The following is a 19,664-nucleotide window of genomic DNA, read 5'->3' on the forward strand; positions in this document are numbered from 1 at the left end:
ATTCTTTGATTTTCATTTCAACACCTCCAGTCAAAGAGAGAAAAAAACCACTCCATGCTGTAAGCTATTCCACGATGGTCAACTCTTCCTATTGAGACGTTCTTCCTCATGTTTAATCTGTACCTACAGCCCTTGGGGGTTTAGCCCACTAGTTCTAGTCCTCCCACCTGGAAGAGAGGGGAGAGCAAGTTCTGTAGGAGACGACTGTCCTTCAGATCTTTCAAGGTCCTTTCTCAACTCTCTTTTGCAAGCTAAACATACACAGGACTCTGAACCGTTCCCAAGGTAGGTTGGTAGCCCCTTTTGAGCTTGCCCCATATAACAAACCACAGTTAGAAGCCTTACTTATTAATTTCTCTGCTGCAGCTGAGACAGAGTAATGGAGTTGGAAGAGACCTTGGAAGTCTCGATGTATGATTTAAGACTTACTTATGATATTCCTGCCTGTAGGACATCATGTTCAACTGTCAAATTCAAAGAGGCAGATTGGAGTGGGCCATAACCACAGATTTGGCCACCTCATGAGAAGGAAGGACTCCCTGGAGAAACGCCTAATTCTGGGAATGATGGAGGGCAAAAGAAGAAGAAGAAGAAGGGGACGGCAGAGAAGACTGGATGGAGTCCCTGAAGCAGTCGGTGTGAGCTTAAATGGACTCCAGAAAATGGTGAAGGACAGGAAGGCCTGGATGAACGTTGTCCATGGGGTCACGATGAGTCAGACACGACTTCACAACTAACAACGACAACAATCTTCTATCCCACCCCATGGGACCTTCTTCTCCCATGAAAGAGCCACAGGAAAACCACGGAACCTAAAGCCTCACTTGATTTGTTCCATAATTTTGGCATTCCACCACCACGTAAAAAGTTCTACTGAGGAAATCCAAAGAGGATATGTGTCCCCCACATTAATTTTGATCCGGTTCTTCCCTTCCATTTCTGACGTGGTTTTGCGGTTCCCACGCAGGACACAAGGAGGGATTCATAGTAAGTTGTAAATTTATGATCGCGAGTCAAACCGTGCAGGGGTATAGCTAGCTAAAACAAATAAGCATTCTTTAAATAATTTACCAACAACGATGTTTCTATCCTTCCTCCCCCCTCTTTTTATTTCATTGAGGGTTGTTGTTTTTTTTATGGGTTGTTAACACATTTCTAATTTATGCCCAAACGAAGGACATCAGGCAGCTCTAATATTTGGATGTAAACACTTTAAAAATTAATTTTAATGAATGCTATGCGTTCTTCTCTTCCCAGCCTTTTCCCTAAGACATATCATAAGTACAGAGATATAGGCATATTACGATTTTTCAGAAACGCCCTAAGGACCTTTTATCTGCAGCTAGTTTTTCACTCATGCTTTTGCCAACAAAAATAAAATTCACCCAGGACAAAACAAACATTATTGCTGTTCTGGAACCCCCTTGTTTATCCATTCTTTACCCCACTGCAAAACCATAGCTTAAAGGGGAAAAAAACCCACCTTAATGTTTAGATTTATTTTGCAATAAATAGAGCTTCTTGTGCTGGCCTTATCTGATTTAGTCTCAGGATAACTAAGAGGACACACCTCCTTCTACGTTCCCTCCTTTGCTTATTCAGATCAGGTCAGATTTTTTAAAAAATAAATAAAAATCTATATTTTTTAGAAGGGCTCTAGTGAGGTCACACTGGACAGAGGCAGGCACAATTCCCACAAGATTTACTGGAAAAAGACAGCAAAGAAAAATATATATATATATGCAAGAGTAAAATAAGGGAATTAGAACCAGCAGAGCCTGAATGTCATCCTTGGCAGAACTCAACGCAAGTTCTATTCATTTTAACTGCAAGGATCTTCTTTAAATAATTCAAACAACATTGAAGCATTTGTTTCTGGCTTGGCTCAAAAGGAATGCATTTGTGTGTGTGTGTGTGTGTGTGTGTGTGTCTGTACAAAATATGGGGAGATTCAGCCTGATGTTCATCTTGGACTGCAAAACTGCGCCTTTTGCCATTGGTTAAAAAAAACACAAACACAAGAGCTGTTGTGGATGCTCCAACACGGGAGTTTTTAAGAAGAGATTGGACCACCATTTGTCTGACATGGTATAAAGTTTCCTGCCTGGCCAGGGGGGTGGACTAGAAGACCTCCAAGGTCCCTTCCAACTCTGTTATTCTATTCTAATTCTATTCTATTCTATTCTATTCTATTCTGTTCTGTTCTGTTCTGTTCTGTTCTGTTCTGTTCGGTTCAGTTCTGTTCTGTTCTGTTCTGTTCTATTCCGTTCTATTCTATTCTATTCCATTTAAATTCTCTTCTCTTCTCTTCTATTTAAATTCTATTCTATTCTATTCTATTCTATTCTATTCTATTCTATTCTATTCTATTCTATTCTATTCTATTCTATTCTATTCTATTCTATTCTATTCTATTCTATTCTATTCATATTCATATTCCTATTCCTATTCCTATTCCTTACCCTATCCTATCCTATCCTATCCTATCCTATCCTATCCTATCCTATCCTAGCAACAAACACATGATATTCCTATAAGAAATCAATTCTAATTCGTAACCAGCAATATGTGTAATGCAAAGTGATACGGCACAATTGTAACACCAGTCAAGAAAAAAAGAGAAGGAAAAAGCTTGCAAGGAAGAGATAAAACCTCCATCTCCAAACACCGAAAGCTTTATTATTTGCTGCTTTTAAGATCTAACGATAGCACTAGACTCGAGGAGTAAATGTAGATAGCAAGAAGCAATCTAGCTAATTTAGCCATCTCTCTAAGATACTATCTGCCTGAGAGACGGAAAGGAGCCGTAAAACATATTTCCCAATTCATCTTGGCCTTTTGCAACTATGAATGTTATCTTTCCAATTTCACCGAACATATGAGATGGGAATGCATGCAACTTGTATATTAGCCCATAAAGCATAGCTTGATTATATGCATTACACAGTCTAGGATACCGATACCTCTGCCATAAGATTCTTGTGGGGCTGTGTTTGTCAACCTTAGCAACTTTAAGACAAGTGGACTTCAACTCCCAGAATTCCCCAGCCAGCATAGAATTGAGGTCCACTCAACTTAAAGTAGGGGATGCAGTGGCTCAGCGACGAAGACGCTGAGCTTGTCGATCAGAAAGGTTGGCAGTTCGGCAGTTCGAATCCCTAACGCCACGTAAGTGAGTGAGCTCCCGCTACTTGCCCCAGCTTCTGCCAACCTAGCAGTTCAAACGCATGTAAAAAATGCAAGTAGAAAAATAGGGACCACTTTGGTGGGAAGATAACTGTGTTCTGTGCACCTTCTGGCATTTAGACATGCCAGCCACATGACCATGGAGATGTCTTCGGACAGCACTGTCTCTTTGGCTTTGTAACAGAGATGAGCACTGCCCCCTAGCACATATGTGCAAGGGCAACCTTTACCTTTACATCTTAAAGTTGTTAAGTTTAAGAATCACTGCTATGGAGGATTATGAATGAGCGCTTAATCATATACCCCAAAGTATATACTATATGCTTTGGGAAATGCTATGCTAGCTTGTGAAGCCAATTGGCCATAATCTGACAGAACAACTGAGCTATTAAGAAGGTGCTTCATAGATATTGTTGCAATCATCTTTGAAGATTCCAGGATAATAAAACATCGGGTAAGACATATCTTGAGCTGTCAGAATGTAGCTTTGTGATCTTAGCAGAAATGCCATCTAATACCCTTACCAGACTTAGAAGCAAGGAGCGACTGTATAAAAACCCGTAGAGATTCTCAGTCATCCAGGTCATGGTTTTCCCAAAAGTGCTTTTTATAAGCAAGTGGACTTTCTTGCTTTTTTTTTTCTTTGAAGACATTTCGCTTGTCATCCAAGAAGCTTCTTCAGCTTTGACAGGATTTCATTTCTCACTATCCTGCCAGAGCTGAAGAAGTTTCTTGGATGAGAAGCGAAATGTCTTCGAAGAAAAAAACAACAACAGAAAATCCAGTTGCCTCCTTAAAAAAAGCACCTTTGGGATAGTGGCTGTATATACTGTGTCCAAGAACATCATGCTCCTTTGGCAAGAGCAGCTGAGACAAAAGGGGCGACTCGGGAGTAAGGCTGGGAGGTGATTGCTCCTCCCATAATGTATAAAGGACAGGCAAAGGTGGAGAAACCTTTGCAGGAAGCACAGTTGTTTGCTCTGTTTGGATTAATCCTTGAAGCTCTGTGTGGACTTTGTACTTCGCTTGGTTTTTTATAGTTAATTTGGCACTTTAGTTGTTGGCAGCAATTCAAAGGCGAGAAAGGTGGGTGCTTATCTCGAGGGACTGTTTGAGACTCATTACGGGCTGGGAATGAACATAATTCCCAGCGCTGAAATAAAACAAGAGTTGTTTTGACTAAGTGGATGCTTAATTATGGTCTCAAGAAGCCTTGGTGAGAACCGAGTTCAAATTTAGGGACTGCACTAAATTGTCCATCTTCTTTGACCTGAAATATGTCTTGTTGCTGATTGTAATCAACATTTCACAAATGCTGTACAAAGAATATTCTTTTTTTTTTTAAAAAAAGTCTCTATAATTTGAGGAAATAAGTGATCTTCTGATGTGTCTAGCTTTTATGTTGCCTCTGTGGACTTCCTTAAGTTAGAGTTTCATTTTCCAAGACCCTCTTAAATTATTACGGAATTGCAGCTTATTTTTTTTTCCGTGCCATAAATGACCAACAAATGGATAATTTCTTCTTTTCCCCTGTTCTCCGCTGAGATGGTTATTGCCTTATTTTCACCACATCATTTACTCTTAATATTTTAATAAGCCGCTTTAAAGATAAAATGGAGTTGTTACAGACATCATGTGCAGGACTGACAATTATTAATCCTCAGAACGAGCTCACTCCTATCTCTGCATTGTAAATATGTTCAGTAATCAAACAGTCACTGTAAACTGGCCATATCAGCCCGGGAAAGGGCATTTCATAGCTTTATTGAGTAAAAGGCAGATAATTAATCAGATTAAACAAGTATTGGATGAAAAATTATGTGCTGTATCAGCAAAGCCTGATATGGGTACCATTTTGAAGATAACGCACCATTGACATAATTCACAAATGAGTAATGAAAACTAAAAGGAACATCTTTGATAAGCTATCCCTCTTACTCTTATCAACAGATCAGGCATCAGAATAACTCCTTAAAGTAAAGGTGTGCTTTTAAATTAGTTCATGAAGTACATTTAGAGATTAATTAATTGCTGTGATTTGTATGCATTTCAATCTGATCAACTCCAAGTTACCCACAAAAAGTCAACGATTGGCTTATGAAATAAAAGATAGAACCAAAAATCAACCTAATAATCAAGAAACATCTTAATTATACTTTCATTCCACTTATAATATGGCCTGTTATTCAAGACAAATATTACAGTGTTGCTGAGTACTTCATGAATTAATGAAATATAGATTGTAATCCTAAAATGCTCTCATGGGGAATAAGAGAGGACTCGTCCACTATTCTAGCCAGGAATAAAATCCATCCAGAATTATGTTGGCCATTAAGGCAGAAGATGAATTGTGATAGATGTGTGTTGGATTTGTGGGCCTGTGGGGGATGGATTTATGAGCCTGGTTCAAACCTTGGACCAAACAGACCTGGATCTGTATTGACTGGGTCAAAATTTGCAAATAGAATCAAGAAAGGAAAGGATAGAGGAGATTATTTGTGGCTCAAGATTGAACTATGGGGTCTTAGTGCTCTCTGGGGTTGGTTGTCTTCTTGTAGACGTTTCATTACCTTTCTAGGTAATATCATCAGTCCAAGAAGGGTGTAATATTTGTGGAGTGGAGGAGGAGGAGAAGGAGAAGGAAGAAAGGAGAAGGATGAAGAAGAGAAGGAAGAGGAGGAAGAAGAGGAAGAAGAGAAGGAGGAAAATAGAAAAATGGAAAGTGTGTGTGTGGGGGAAATGGAAGACTTGCTCTCTAGGATAACCACTTGTGCCAACAGTTTGAATGATTATCCAGGCTGCAGAAGATTAAAACAGAAATATTCACTGAATTGCCACATTATAGTTATGTTGACAAATGACAAATAGTCTCCAGGCAATATCCTTCACCAAAATGTGTTTTTTTTCCCCCTCTGGTTCGGATTCTAATAGCTCTCCCTGAGTCAAAGCCACACAACAAAAGACAAATTGGAACATGCAAGAAGACCCTCCAAGAAAATGCCACGATTTCTGGCTACGATGATGCATATTTGCTCCAACGGAAGCCACGTGGAGTTCAGTTAGACTTTCTCCTAAGCAACCTGAATGCTCCTGATTTATGTAGAAATAAATCTCAGTGAAATTTGCAGAAAATTGGGTTAGGATTGGAGGTTTCCCTCCTGCACGTTATTTTCTTGGGGTGAGCCTAACTGAAGGTGCACTTATTAGCAGAAATTACAGAAATCAACCCTGGCGCTGGTGATATTACCTAGTTGGGTAAAGAAAAGTCTGCAAGAAAACCGCCAAACTCAGAGAACACCAACAGCGCTCCTCCTCCTCCTCCCTCCCACGCTCCACTCCCTTCTAGCACTGATAATGTTACCTAGTTGGGTCATGAAACGTTTGCAAGCTAATCATCAAACTCAGAGAGCACCAATGACCCCGTAGTTGTCCTCCTCCTCCTCCCCCTTAGTAGAGTAGTAGTAGAGTAAAGAAACATCTTCAGGAAAACCAAGCCAGAGAACAGCAAGGAATCCGTAGTCATCTTCCTCCTCCTATCCCTTCCAGCACTGATAATGTTAACTAGTTAGGTCATAAAATGTCTGCAAGAAAACAACCAAGCTCAGAAAGCATTAAGGGCCCACAATCCCCCTCCTCCTCTTCTCCCTTTGAGCACTGATACCATTAGCTAGTTGGGTCATGGATGTCTGCAAGTAAACCACCAAGCTCAGAGAGCAACAGGAACTCTTCATTTCAACCCTGAGCTATAAATATTCTCTTCTATCCATCCTTGCCCTTTTTTTTAAACATTCCCAAGATGTATCAACACAATGTGTCTTTAATCACATTGATTAAAAACAAAAGGAAGGTGCAAAAGAGCACATGGACACATCTGTGTCCATCGAAACCTAAAAATATACAGCAGCCGAAACGTGCATGAAGATCAATCAAAACTCAAGCACACGACAGCTTAAAAATAAATATCGCAACACAAGAGGAGCAAATTTTTATGCTGAAGCTGCTGCCTCTCCAGACTACAAACCCACCACCTAATATCTTTGCAAATGTTTAGCCAACTTTCTTAAAAATTTGATCTTGCCTTCCCCTAATGAGACTATGATGGCTGCCTTGGTGGGCCTCGAATGGCAAAATTCTGCCAGTCAATTTGTTTACGTCAATTTTTTTAAAAATTATTATTTATTGACAGTGACTTCCATCCCAAATTCCACTTTATTCATTGTGTCTTATTAATTTGTTGGTCTGGTGATTTTTATAAGCTCTAATTCAGCTCAGGGCTCCCTCCTGTCGAGTGATTTTATACTGATATGGGAAATGAAATGGAAGGGTGATACAATTGCGGTTTTGCGATACACAAAGAAGTATGATAAACGCGTGAACCGGCTCAGCCCAATGATTCTAGGGCAACAAGCAGTGTGAAAATGTGTGTGGGGGAAGGAAAAAAAAAGAATCTCTAATGACAAACGAAGATTAGCTATTTGCTCTCTAACCTTATTTACAGAAGCAATCAGAGGGATTCAGGTTGAGTTAATGTCCCTATCTCCAATTAATTCAATTGTCTACAAACGACCCTGATGAGGTAGCTATATCAGAGACAATGGCAGAGGGAACAGAGAAGACTCCATTAAAAGTGACAGTAATATTGCGTTTATTACCCAGGCACACCTTCCTTCCCCAATATCATAAATTTGGGGCCTTCAGTTATATCCCGTGCTTTAACGAAAATTCAATTAGCAAAATAATAAAAATAAAATAATAATAATAATAATTGACCATTTAATCAGTGGGCGTAGCAAAGTTGCACAAACTGACTATCTAGAATGCCATAACTGAGTTCCTAAAATCACTCACTGGAAACTGTGCCCAAAGTTTGGATTTGAGTATAGTAACAACTACTGGGAACTTTAGGTTGAGAAGGGTCTGGAGGATGAAAAAGTCAAGTTCTTGTGGGACTTCAGAATTCAGACTGACAGGCACTTGGCCTACAACACACCTGACATAATAATGGTTGAAAAGAAAAAGGTTTGGCTCATTGACATTACAATATCTGGTGATGCACGAATTGAAGATGCGTAGCAAGAAAAATATCACAAAGTACCGAGACTTCCAAATTGAAGTTGAGCGACTTTGGAAAAAGAAATCGTGTGTAATCCCAGTTGTGATTGGAGTCCTTGGAGCAATACCTAAAGGGCTACTTAGCTATTTGGAAATTCTGAATTTATCAGACTTGAATACCCTGATTCTACACACACACACCCCAAAAAACCCACCCTACTTGGAACAGCTAATATCCTCCGATGCTACCTGACCAGTTCCCAGGTCCTTGGTTAGGACTTGAGCTGTTGAGCTACCAACCAGCCCCAAAGGCCGTGAATCTCACTAAAGATAGAATAGAACAGAATACTTTATTGGTCAAGTGTGATTGGACACACAAGGAATTTGTCTTGGTGTAAATACTCCCAGTATACATAAAATAAAGATACATTCATCAGGAGTTGAGAATCATAAGGTACAACACTTAATGATAGTCATAGGATACAATTAATAATAATTTATTATTATTAGATAATAACATTATTAATGATGATGATGATGATGATGATGATGATGATGATGGCATTGAAGCCCAGGATGGGGAGAAGGTGGGCTGGGAGAGAAAGCGAACTAGCCCTGCTCAAAATCTTCCTATTAAATAAAATTGGTTGCAGTTGGTTCTCAGTGCAATGTTTCACTTTTGGCTCCAGGCCAAACCAGCCCCCTTGTTTTCCTCACTGGATGCTCGATTTTACGCCCCCAGAAAATCTGAAGCTCTGGAATGTAATGGCACATCGTTGGTAGGAAAAAAAAAATCGGTCCGTCTCTCACTCCTTTTTTGTACCCTCTTTATCCTTCCTCCAACGTTCTGCCAGCGTGTTAAGATCGGAGTAGTCATTGAGGTAAGCACAGGTGTTGTTCATTACCAGCCATTGTGTGCCATCTGAAGTCTGCACGTGCCAGAATTCAGATGGTTCCGAGCGCCCGATGAATAACAAGCGTGATTTGGAGATTGTTTGTACAAGCCTGGACCGACGCAGCTCATCTGGTGCTTTAAAACACCTGCTTACCGCTTTGGAAGCAAAACACTCTTGCTGATCTTCTGACTATTTATCCCTCCCCCTTTGAAAATTTTGCAAGATGTTAGCGATTCCTAAAAGATAACAGATAATCAGAGTTGGAAGGGACCTTGTAGGTCATCTAGTCCAACCCCATGCCCGAGCAGGAGACCCTACACCATTTCTGACCAATGGCAGTCCAATCTCTTCTTGAAAGCTCCCAGGGATGAAGCTCCCACAATTTCTGAAGGCAACTTCTGTTCCATGGGTTGATTGTTCTCACTGTCAGAAAGTTTCTCCTTTATTTCCAGGTTGAATCTCTCCTTGGTCAGTTTCCATCCATTATTCCTTGTCTGGCCTTCGGGTACCTTGGAAAATAGCTTGACCCCTTCTTCTCTGTGGAACTACAAACAAAAGGAGAAGCAAGGCACACCTCAACCATTCCATGGAACACATGGATAAAAGCACAACGTCTTTGATTATGGTTTGTCATTCAGTCTGCCAGATTTGGGATTTTCATCCACCTATCGAGTCCTTCCCGAGGAGCTGGGAGAGGCAGATGTTCATCTTTGATGGTCTGGAAAGTATTGTTGCTGCCAAAACCCTGAAGCTGACCTGACGGAAGCCATCTTGAAACTTCAGTGTTTTTGTGTCTATGCTTCAGTCGCAGGATGTAAGCCGTTCCTAGCGAAGCTGCCTTCTGCAATTGACTGACGGTGACATTGTCAATGCCAATGATCTTCACGTGGTGCTCTAGGTGTCTAGGGGTTTGCACTGATGGTCAGATGGAACTTTTTGCATCCCAACTCATAGGAATGTTGCCTTCAGAAGACCCCCAGAATTAGCTCTTTTCTGTAGTTGAATCTCTTGGGCTCAAAACAACATTCTCCATGATATTGAACAAACTCCACATGCCACACTCCGCAGATTAAGACCTGGCTTTGCGGGGAAGGCATAGAATTGGCCTTGATGAGGATTTAATTTGGAAGATACTAGACTGTGCAGAGATGGATAGATTGACATTAAAAAGACAAAGAAGACACAGAAGACTACTTAACATGGAACAGATTTTACGAGTGGTTAGAGATAAGAGGTAGAAAATAGCTGAAGAAAGACTACTGTTATGTATGAGCTAAATATAAAGAGGGTTTATAATTATAAACATGTTGATATCATTAACAGAATTATAAACCAGCTAAGGTAAAGAGAAATCTAGTTAAAATGACCCTGTTACACTCTTATTATTGTTATTAGTATCCATGTCAACATCTCTGTTTTCTTCTAGATTTTTTTGTAAATGACATTATGCCCTGACAATACACTATATTCAAAATTTTTATGAATAAAAATAAAACATATACTAAAAAGAAAAAAAAAATTGGCCGTGCGAGGGGTGAACGTTTATATGTGAGGATTATTCCTCAGCAGTGGGAAGTTGTGCTGTCATCACTATAATAGATCTTAATTGTAATGGGGCCATTAGAGAAGAGAGGCCGTTATGCAGTTTAACATGACTACCGACTGTTAAAAAGCTAGATGCTCAGAGTCAGCTGTGTTTGCAGTGGTCTATAAGGGGTGTATAAATAAACCACTTTAATTCAACTCTTGATTTTCCCCTTGGTTTCCATTCGACTCCTTTGGAAAGCCCAGAAATAGAAACAGAGAGTTGGTAAGGACTGTTAGGCTATCAGGTCCAATTTCCCGCTCACTGCAAGGATCCAAATTAAAAGCATCCCTGACAGATGGCCTGATAAACACAAACTCACCTCCTTCTTTAGAAAGGTTGTTGCTTTTTTTTTTTTTTTTAAAGAAAGCAATCAGAATTCACTTTCCTGTATTTTAGATCCACCATTTGATATTCTGCCAGAAAGAAAAGGTCTCGGCCTTCTTTTATACAAGCTCCTTTCGACTACCTTGAAGAGCTCTTCAAGATCCTCTTCAGTCTTTTTTCTCTTCTTTTCTTAAAGCCACTCGTATCCCTTACTTTATGCTTGTGGAGGGATGAACTTCTATTTCCTCCGATCACCTTTCAGTAAAGTGGAAGGAGCGGAAGTACCCTCTGTCTGACGGAGCCTCATTCCAGGTCGTTCTGACTTTCAACCCAAAGAAACATAATTTCGCGATGGCTCACTTGTTAGTAAAGAACACGTCCTTCCTCTCTTTACCAATCCTCTTGTAAGGCTGGTTTTGATTGATTTGCTCCCTGTGAAATATTGATGAGAAGACTAAAAGAGTGGCTCAGCATGCTCAGATCCAATAAAAAGAGAATATTTGGGGTTCCGGGTTCAACTGGTGCTCTCCGAGCTTGGTGGTTTTATTGCATTAGGTTTTGTGACCTAATTAGGTAACATCAACAGGGCTAGAAGTGAGTTTTTGCATTGAAGAGGAGGAGGAGGAGGAGGAGGAGGAGGAGGAGGATAAGGAGGATGATTGTGGGGTCCTTGGTGCTCTCCAAGCTTGGTGGTTTTATTGCATTAGGTTTCATGACCTAGTTAGGTAATATCATCAGGGCTAGAAGTAGGTGGGGTTTGTGGAGAGGAAGAGGAGGATGCAGACTGTGGGGTTCTTGGTGCTTTCTGAGCTTGGTGGGTTTTGTGCAGGCTTTTTGTTATCCAACTAGGTAACACCATCAGTGCTAGAAGTGAGTGGGGTTTGTGGAGGAGAAGGAGAAAAAGAAAGAGAGAAGGAGAAAGAGAGAAGGCGAAGGAGGTGGACTGTAGGGTCCCTGGTGCTCTCTGAGCCTGGTAGTTTTCTTGCACACCTTCCATTACTCAACAAAGTAACATCATCAGGACTGGAAGAGAGTGGTCTTGTTTAGATGCCATCACATTGCCTTCTCAATGTAGGTGGGAGTGCTGTTTTCTTCTTGATAATTCCTTGATTAGACTCTTGTGTGCTGTTTCATTATTTGTCTGAGTTGGTAGTTCCTTGATGGGAGTGATGTTTGCTGCTTTATCGTTGGTCTGGCATTAATCCTGATGTTAATCTCTACTTATCTGGGGGTCTTGGTTGCTGGCGAGGAGCTACTGGGGCCAATAATCTTGGACAGGTCAGGAGGCCACAAAAGATGCATTCAGGACCCAATAATGTTTGTGCTAGCCCATTTCTGAGGCCTTGGACATCTGAACAGTTTTTCACAACTGTCGTTTCAAAGTTGTCATCTAACTGGAAAGATTGTAATGGAGAGATCTACTAAACAATAGAAGGCCCAATTATGAACAGCATTTCCCGGTCATGGAGACGCTTCAAAGTTAGCCGACATGACATCTACTAATACCAAGAGAGAGAGAGAGAAAATTGACCAGAATTAAACTCCACTTTGCTACCTGCTAAATAAGAATAATATGTTTCGACGGGACTCAGCAGAAAATATGATGGATTTTTCCTTCCCTCACATCCATTTTACAGTCAGAGAAAAGTAAAAACACCGCCGGAATATAAATAAATGGAAAAAGATTCATAGACAATATTCTACTGTGGGTCTCATTTGCACTTTAAAACAGATGCCCCACAGACCTTATGTACTTTTAAGATTCCTCTGAAAGAGACATGAGAAAGTCTCCCAGTCAAATGTACATATTTAATGGAATTAGATCTCTAAGCTAGAAAAATGTCAGAAGAAAAAGAGAAATATTAAAGGCAAGGCAAGGCACACCTTTCCGTTGCTTTCTTGCTTTGATAAATATCTTGTGGGATGTCACTTCTTAGAAAGTCACAATTTAATGAAACAAAAAAAAAAAACAGTTGGAAGTAAAAACCCTGCACTACACATTTGATGGTAATATAATCTAGCCAGCAAAACTCTGAAGTGAGCGGTGTATTTGGCAATTCTCTATAAAAAGCATCCCTTCAAACTCTGTTATTCTGTTCTATCCTGATTTAAAATGAGAAATAACCATGTCAAGATCTTCTGCATTGGTCAGATCCTGCCCTGAGACCCATGTCCAGTTCCTGGCTCTAAACCAGAGGTGGTATTCAGCTGGTTCTGACCAGTTCTGGAGAACCGGTAGCAGAAATTGTGAGTAGTTTGTAGAACTGGCAAATGCCACCTCTGACTGGCTCCGCCCCCATTTATTCTCCGCCCCCCAAGTCCCAGCTGATTGGCTGGGTCTTCTTTGGTTGCTCTGCATAGGAGAATGGAGCTGGAAAGCAGGTTAGTGGGGTGGGGAGGGAATGGGGATTTTCAGTAACCTTCCCCTACCACGCCCAGCAAGCCACGCCCAGCAAGCCACGCCACACCCACCAAGCCACACCCCCATCTACTGTCCGCCTCCTGAGTCCCAGCTGATTGGCTGGGTCTTCTTTGGTTGCCCTGCACAGGAGAACGGAGCTGGAAAGCAGGTTAGCGGGGTAGGGAGGGAATGGGGATTTTGCAGTATCCTTCCCCTGCCACGCCCACCAAGACACGCCCACAGAACCGGTAGTAAAAATGCCTGAATCCCACCATTGTCCAAAACAGTTCACACATCTTTGAATGGCCGAAGTTTAGAAACTTCACACCACACTACACTCCGTAGCCCTGGCTGGGATGTGTCCGATGGTGCCACTTTCGAGGATTAACCGCACCTGACCCTGTTAGGCCTTTTGCGATGAACCGAGGTTAACCAAGAGTTTTTCTCTTAGAAAAAAGAGCATCAAATATTTGGGAGAGCTTTTTTGTGAATCAGGTCAGAAAGAAACGGGCCCCACTTCTTGGTAAGTAGTCCTTAAATAGCTTTCCAATTAGCGGATAACTAATTCTGCTTTTCCAACGCCTTTTTCCGTTTATATTTATGGACTTTTTAATAACCCCGGTTTCTTCTGCCTTTGTCACAGGAGTTACCACTTGCTGGTTGAGGAATGTGAAGTGGCCAAGGTGCCGACCTGTAACAAGGTTTAAATCCCAGCCATGGAAACTACCCGACTTGGTGAATGCAATTCCATCTCGTGCTGTGCAGTGGCGAAACCTCGATGGTTACATGATGACCCGTGCCTTCAAGCAAACCGCTTCTGACTTTTACGATCCTTTGGTGATCTAAAAGGCCATTTCATCCGTTATTCTATTGGAATTTCTCCCCCCTTCCTCTCTCCCCCCAGCAAGTCCCCCATTTGCTCTTGCTGTGAAATAGAGTTCTGAAGATTTCTGGAACTGTTTCACACACTTATTGTATCGATTAGCTAATCCCGACAACAGTTTTCCACTTAATAGATAGCTTGCTGTTGGAATAGAGGCTGAAACCTGGTCCTTCCTTCCTTCCTTCCTTCCTTCCTTCCCTCTCTCCCTTCTTCCTTCCTTCCCTCCCTCCCCCTTTTCCTTCCTTCCTTCCTTCCTTCCTTCCTTCCTTCCTTCCTTCCTTCCTTCCTTCCCTCTCCCCCTTTTCCTTCCTTCCTTCCTTCCTTCCTTCCTTCCTTCCTTCCTTCCTCCCTTCCTTCCCTCTCTCCCTTCTTCTTTCCTTCCCTCCCTCCCCCTTTCCTTCCTTCCTTCCTTCCTTCCTTCCTTCCTTCCTTCCTTCCTTCCTTCCTTCCTTCCTTCCTTCCTTCCTTCCTTCCTCCCTCTCCCCTTTTCCTTCTTTCTTTCCTTCCTTCCTCCCCTCTCCCCTTTTCCTTCTTTCTTTCCTTCCTTCCTTCCTTCCTTCCTTCCTTCCTTCCTTCCTTCCTTCCTTCCTTCCTTCCTTCCTTCCTTCCTTCCTTCCTTCCTTCCTCCCTCTCCTCTTTTCCTTCCTTCCTTCCTTCCTTCCTTCCTTCCTTCCTTCCTTCCTTCCTTCCTTCCTTCCTTCTTTCCCTCCCCCTTTTCCTTCTTTCCTTCCTTCTTCCCTTCCAGGAACTAAGGAGAAATTTCCTGTCAGTGAGAACAACTAACCCGTGGAACTCCTTGCCTCCAGAAGTTGTAGACGCTCCGCCAATGACGGCTTTTAAGAAGAGACTGGACAGACCTTTGTCTGGAATTGTATAGGGTCTTCTGACTAAGCAGGAGATTGGACTAGTGGACCTCCAAGGTCCCTTCCAACTCTGTAATTCTGTTATTTTATTATTTCAAATTTTATATTTTACTTGCCTCATTCTGTCATGGCACATGAAGTTCAGAACATAGAACCCCGTATGTTTTTGTTTTCAGTTTATTCTCTGCAAAAAAGATATACATATAAAAGAGACTAGCTTAAGAGTTTAATAAAAGATTTTTATTTTTTAAATCTACTTGAAGCAGATTAGTTGTCTGGGTTAACATAACCGATGTTTTCTTGTCCAAGAAAATCAGTCCTTAATGCTTGGTTTCGGCAAATGTAATATTTGGAAATAAGGCCATTTCAACCATATAAAATTTTGCTTCCCTGCCCATGGCTATTCTGGTTAAACTTAAGACACACAATAAAGCCGCATTAAAAAAAAATGGTATCCATATCAAAAGCCTGGAAAAGTCTTTAGAAACTGTCAGACCATCTGCGCCTGTAATTCCCTGCCAAACCTGAAAACCACAGTTCGCTTGCTTCTAATTGCATATTTCTCTCTCTCTCTCTCTCTCTCTCTCTCCCTCTCTCTCTCTCTCTCTCTCTCTGTGCAATAGATTAATGGACACCTTCCTTCAGAATAAATAAATGCCTTTTTCCCTCTTCAGTTCGCATTTGTTAGATTTCCACCTTAGAAAGGAAAACATGAAATCGGGATGGACTGGATATCTAATTTAATGAAAAGAAGGACAAGGGGGTGACATGGTATAAGTATTCCAATATTTGAGGGGCTGCCACAAAGAAGAGTGGGGTCAATTTATTCTCCAAAGGGCAGGACGTGAAACAACCAAGGAGAGAAGCGACAACTTGCCTCCAAAATTTTGTGGGTGCTCCATCGCTGGAAGTTTTTAAGAAGAGTCTGAAACATTATAGGATTTCCTGCCTGTACAGGGGTTGGACTAGAAGACCTTCAAGATTTCTTCCACTCTGTTATTGTGACTGGAACAACTGTCTCATTCAATGGTGGAACTCTGCATGGATATACCAATTTACTCTGTCCAGCTTAAAAGCCTTCCAAATTATCATCCCCACTCCCCAAATAACTGTGAATTTTTCTCAAAAGCTTTAACGTTGCACCTTCCTCACTCTATACGTAACCTCTGTGGAGACACACATGTTGATATTTTATCCATTCCAGTCATTTATCACAGTGTGCATTCATCTGCTTATTTTCCTTCGAGAGTCACTTTAGGTGCATATTTAAATTTTTCATCTTGTTAATTTATGCCAGCTGATGTTTAAATTACAGGCTTGGAAGAGAGCTGAAGTAGCAAATGTTTACAAAAGTGCTCACAGCGCAAATCTTGAACATAAGCAGAAAGATTTTGCTTCCTTCTCAGCCTTTCTGAATAATGAAGCTAGGATGCAATGGGATATTTTTTTTAAAAAAAAACAACAACCCCTCATATTTAGGAAGGGGAAAAAAAACACACACCGTACTGCCAATCTTTGCAGCCTTGAATAACTATAAGATCCAAAATCCTGCGTATGATGTATATTGGCTTTCTTCTGATCAGACACTCATTGTTAACCGCCAAATTATTTATGGTGGGGACTTGGCTGGTAGAACTTCTAATTGGATGAGAGACAGAAAGTGACAAGAATTACAGCCAACCCAGAAGAGGCAGTCAAGCTATTCCCCAAAGCACCTGAGGGCAGGACAAGAAGCAACGGATGGAAACTCACCAAGGAGAGAAGCAACCTAGAACTTCTCAAGGAGAAACTTCCTGACAGTGAGAACAATCAGTGGAACTCCTTGCCTCCAGAAGCTGTAAATGCTCCAACGCTGGAAGTTTTTAAGAAGGGACTGGACACCATTCATCTGAAGTGGTGTAGGGTTTCCTGCCTAAGCAGGGGGTTGGACTAGAAGACCTCCAAGGTCCCTTCCAACTTTGTTATTCTATTCTATTCTATTCTATTCTATTCTATTCTATTCTATTCTATTCTATTCCATTCCATTCCATTCCATTCCACTCTACTTTTCATCCTAATATTTGTTCTATTCTATTCTATTCTATTCTATTCTATTCTATTCTATTCTATTCTATTCTATTCTATTCTATTCTATTCTATTCTATTCCATTCCATTCCATTCCATTCCAGTTCCAGTTCCAGTTCTAGTTCTAGTTCTAATTCTAATTCATTCCATTCCATTCCATTCCAATCCAATCCCATCCAGCAAAAATGGGGAAGGACCAATTCTTAATAATCTACTGAATTGCACATCTTAGGGTTGCTTACGATTGACTGTTCTCCTTCTCTTGATCAATGAAGTTTAGCAGCTGTTGATAAGTCCCAGATGACCCAGTCTTGATTTATCACCTGAATAACAGAGGTGGAGGTCTTCTAGACCAACACCCACCCACCCCCCAAGCAGGAAACCCTAAAACATTTCTGAGATCTTTGTGAAGTTGAAGGCCACTAAGGGAAAAGTGACCATATGACTCCTTCTCTTTATCTCCCACCTACCCCTCAACCATTGCAACTTTGGGTGGCATCTCAGCTCCTTTACTCCTGGAATTCCCACATTGTTTGGGAGCCAAATCACTTTACTTGCATCCCTGGTTGATAGAAAGTTCATGGGACTAAGATGGAGTCTCCTGCTCCAGGCCAACAACCCATCCAAGTATTAAGGAAACTTAAAAAAAAAAAGAAAAAGAAAGGAAGCTCATTGGGATATTGAAAAAGCAGCGACAGGGAGCAAAAGTGAAAACTTGCCAACGACAGCTAATCCAAGATTTTTAGTTTGGGGGAAAAAAAAAAGTATTTTGACTTCCTTCAGCCAACTTGTTTATAGTTCCCGCAATGAAATTTTAATTTTGTGCTCTAATGAGCACAAATAGATCCGTGCTCCGTGTTGGCAAAACGTACGATGGCTGTATAATTGAGAGAGCTGCATTAAAAAAAAAAACGGGGGGGGGGGAATCATAAAATTGTAACCAAGTGCCAAAACATTAAATGTAAGAGGAGAGGCCAACATGGAAAATGGCACCACCTGCCATAGTCGGTAAAGAACAGCATTGCTAGCATTCTTTTCCTGACTTGGAGAATGATGTGGACTGCTGTGACCTGAGAAGATACTTTATATTTTCCTTGTTAAAAAGAAATCAGAATATTATTGAAGCTGGTTCAGTCTGCCAAGGAATTCAAATAAAGGTGAGTCTTTCACTGGAAAATTCATCCAATTACCAGAAGAATGAGACTCTCTTGCAAAGTTCAAAGGCAGAAAATGTCCTGTTCTTGAGGGCATTGATGGTCATCTCTAGGCTTCGCTTGCTCTTGGACCTTAGCCAGGGATAGGTCATGAAGACACACCTGCTTTGGTTGCTTTTGTTTAAGATTGGACTCATTCAACCCAACCAATTATCCCCCTGGCAAGATTTCCTCTAGGATAAAATTGGAGAAGGTGTAGTATTTGTGGGAAGTTGCTGAGATGTCAGACGCAAACATTCAGTAGCATTCGTTGAGTTCAAAGCATAGAGGAGTTTATTGTGGCTTACCTATACACCAGAATCGAGTCAAAAAGTGCTAACTTAATGCTAGCAAAAGCTCGCTGGAATTCAAAGGGAGCTTGTGGTAATGCAAGGACTCCAGACTGATGATGTATTTAACCCCGCTTTCCAGCTCAGCCTGTTCTTTTCCCACAGGAGACTCCAACTTGCTAGAGGTGTTTTCCTGGATTTTACTGCCACTACTTTGACAGACCAATATTTTTACTGATGTAAGGTCCCTGAGTGTAGCTGCGCTTTCAATGTCCTACAAAGCCCCCAGATTTTGTAAGAATCTGGTGGTACATCAGAACAATGGCTATCTCCAGCTACTCTGTGTGAATCAAACTCTGGTTCTCTTCTGTTGTACTTGAAGAGAGATCCTGACTAAGGACTACCAACAGGTAGCATAATTTACAGGAATGTTCTCAATGGCTATCTCTTGGAACCTGTTACCTGAAGCACCTGCCTCATTTCCTCTAACAGGGGAGTCACCTGCAACTGAGAATTTTCCTAGAAAGATGGCTTACTGTTGTAAAGATCTCTAGCTACTTCCTTTCCTTTCCTTTCCTTTCCTTTCCTTTCCTTTCCTTTCCTTTCCTTTCCTTTCCTTTCCTTTCCTCTCCTCCCTTTCATTTCTTTTCCTCCCCTTCCTTTCCCTTCCTTGTCTCTCATCCCCTCCCCTCCCTTTTCATCCCACCCTCTCTCCTCTCCTCTTCTTCTCCTCTCCTCATCCCTTCCTCTTCCCTCCCTTCCTTTCTCCTTTCCTTTCATTCATTCTCCTTTCCTTCTTTCCTATCACATCCTCACTCAGCAGACCCTGCACACATAGAGATGTTTACCTCTATTGTCAGGTTACTAAAGGCAATTGCATGTTTTTTTTCCATCTGACAAATTGTAGGGAGGCTATAAAAACA

General features: G+C 41.2%; 1 protein-coding gene across 2 annotated transcripts in view; it reads right to left on the reverse strand.

Annotated features, from left to right (window-relative positions):
* Nucleotides 1-19,664, reverse strand: part of AFF2 (ALF transcription elongation factor 2) — a 239,629-nt gene that overhangs the window by 23,856 nt on the left and 196,109 nt on the right. The gene's annotated exons all lie outside the window — the stretch shown is intronic.

This window comes from Pseudonaja textilis, chromosome 12 (assembly GCF_049901715.1).
Source record: "Pseudonaja textilis isolate UNSWEBS1 chromosome 12, rPseTex1.2, whole genome shotgun sequence".
NCBI lineage: Eukaryota > Metazoa > Chordata > Lepidosauria > Squamata > Elapidae > Pseudonaja > Pseudonaja textilis.